Consider the following 2,748-nt stretch of genomic DNA (forward strand, 5'->3'; position numbering starts at 1 on the left):
AGATTCATAAAAAAATCCCATATTGAAAGAAAGATATTGGTGAATATATGGTTATACAATGAAAAAATATGTTAATATATAATGTATTGTCTATTGATATAGGCATAATGTTTAGATGATTTCCACTGGTTTGAAAAATATCAGAAACAAACCTATGATATTCAGACCCATAAAACATTAAAAAATTAGCCATCTTGTATAAGAGCAAGATAGTACAACATGTGTATAATAGTTAATAAAGCTTTGAAATAACAGGTCACTTTACATTCTTTAGTATCACAGTAGCTAATATTTTCAATATTTAGAGTTTTCTGGTCATTTTGTCATCTAAAATGTTCCATAGGTTCCCTTTCATCTTCCTGTTTTTCAAGCTATAAATCACAGGATTTGGGCTGGGTAGGAACAGAGAGTAAAACATTGACATGAACAGGTTTAGAGATGATATAGATATTGATGTGGAGCTTAAATATGCAGCAAACCCAGAAGAGATAAACAAGGCTACTACAGTCAGAGGCATCACACAATTGGAGAAAGATTTAAGCTTTCCTTGGACAGAAGGAATTCTTAGGATGACAGTGAAAATGTGGACATAGGAAACAACCATTACTATAAAATAATTAAAAGCTGAAGAAATGGCTCAGTGGTTAAGAGCACTGGTTGGTCTTGCAGAGGACTTAGTTTGGTTCCCAAACCTACATGGCAGCTTATAAGCATCTGTAATTTCAATTCCAGGGGATCCAACACCATCATCTGATCTCCATGGGCTTTTCATTACATGGGTGCATTTGCACACATGCAGGCAATACACTCATACACATAAAATAAAAAATAAAATATTTAAAATAGAAAAGGAGAAAAAAACACATGAATGTAAAACAACACTTGGCAATGATAAATACATATTCTGGAATTTATTCTCCAGAACAAGCAAGTGTGAGAAGTGATGGACTATCACAGAAGAACTGACATATCATGACGAGACTGCAGAAACAGAGAATGTTCCTGCAGCATGAAGGGACCCATAGACACACCCATGCTGCAGCCACCTGCACAGAGGAGGCTCTATTCATGATAGCCTCACAGTGCAGAGGGAGGCAGATGGTAGCATAGCGGTCATATGGCATCACCAAAAGAAGGGCAAAATCTGTGCCTGCAAAAATGCAAAACAAAAAGCCTGTAAGATACACCTCAGGAAGGAAGTGGATTTTGGTCACACAATTCATGATGGATTTGTGAACAGTGACAGAGATATGACAGATGTCAATCAAAGACAAATTCTTCAGAAAGAACTACATGGGTAATTGGAGATGTTGGACTGTAGTGGTGAGGGTGATAAAGAGATTTCCCATGTAACTGAGGAGGAAGTGTGTGCCACACAGTGTCTGCAGCACCTGGCCTTCTTGAAATTGTGTGAGCAATAATTCCATGTAGTTTGATATGTTTGTTAGTGTCTCAGTCATTGTGACTCTTGTCTGTGGAAATGCAAGGAAAATTAGTATTGCTTCAGTTATTTAGATCTCCCTCTCCCTAAATTTTAATTACAATTGTTAATTTGTTTTACTCCATTCTTATTGATGTTTTTGTGATATGCTATTGCAGGGTGGATGACGTCTTTAAAAATGAAAAAAAATTTCCAATCATGTACAGTAAATCTTATAAAATATCATTAAGGACAGTCTAGCTAGTACTAGCAAATGATATCATGAACTTTATGTAAGTACATAGAAATAATTTATCTAATCTTTTTATAGAGGAAGGTTTACATTAACTTTGATAGAATGCTTAAAGTTGTAGGGTTTTTTTTATCACAACATAGTTCAATATTAACCATGCTTGGAAATCTGGTTTATTTCCCAATAAACTACTTCCATAGTCAAATGGATGCATAAAGAATTTCAGATATTTATTTCCTAATTTTCTCCCCCATGTGATACAGGTAATCAAGAAAAGATAAGTGGGTGTAGGAAAAGATCCTTTTGCAAGATGAATGTGGGACAATGATAGAACATCTAAGACACAACTTTCATAGATATTCAAGGTCACAAATGACTCACTGATATTTTTACTGGTTTAAAGTTAGTAGATAGAATAGAATCTGCAACTTATTGATTATTTTTATTTTATGTGTATGAGTGTCCTGCCTTCAATTATGTAAGTATACCACATATGTGCAATGTCCCACAGAGTCCAGAAGAGGGTGTTGAATTCCCTGGAACTGGAGTTATGAACAGTTGTCAGCTACCCTGGGGATGCTGGAAATTGAACCCAAGTCCTCTGAAAGCACATCAAGTGTTCTTAACCACTGAGCAATCTCTCCATCTCCTAAAATCTGTACCTTTGTATCTCAAAGTATAATATATTTAGGCCACAAAGCAAGCCTCAACAGATATCAAAAATTGTAATGATTTATTGTATATTATCAAATCCCAATGAAGGAAAATTAGAAATTGAAAACCAACTACAGAAAGAACACAGTATATGGAAACTGGATAATACATTCCTGAATGATGAGTAGGTCAGGTAAAAACTAGAGAAGAAAAAATTTAAATCCTCAAATCAAATGAAAATGAAAGTATAATTTATCAAATCCTCTAGTAACAACAAAGACATTTCTTTCTTTTCTTTTCTTTCTGAGACAGGGTCTGCCTGTAGCCCCAGCTAGCCTGGAACTTGCTAGGGAGACCACGCTGGCCTTGAACTCAAAGACATCTGCTTGCCTCTGCCTCCAAAGTGCAAAGTGTTGGGATT

General features: G+C 35.4%; 1 pseudogene; it reads right to left on the reverse strand.

Annotated features, from left to right (window-relative positions):
- Positions 1–301: 301 nt before the first annotated feature.
- Positions 302–1,460, reverse strand: LOC103731312 (annotated as a pseudogene).
- Positions 1,461–2,748: the final 1,288 nt, after the last annotated feature.

This window comes from Nannospalax galili, unplaced genomic scaffold (genome assembly GCF_000622305.1).
Source record: "Nannospalax galili isolate Female #2095 unplaced genomic scaffold, S.galili_v1.0 scaffold2294, whole genome shotgun sequence".
NCBI lineage: Eukaryota > Metazoa > Chordata > Mammalia > Rodentia > Spalacidae > Nannospalax > Nannospalax galili.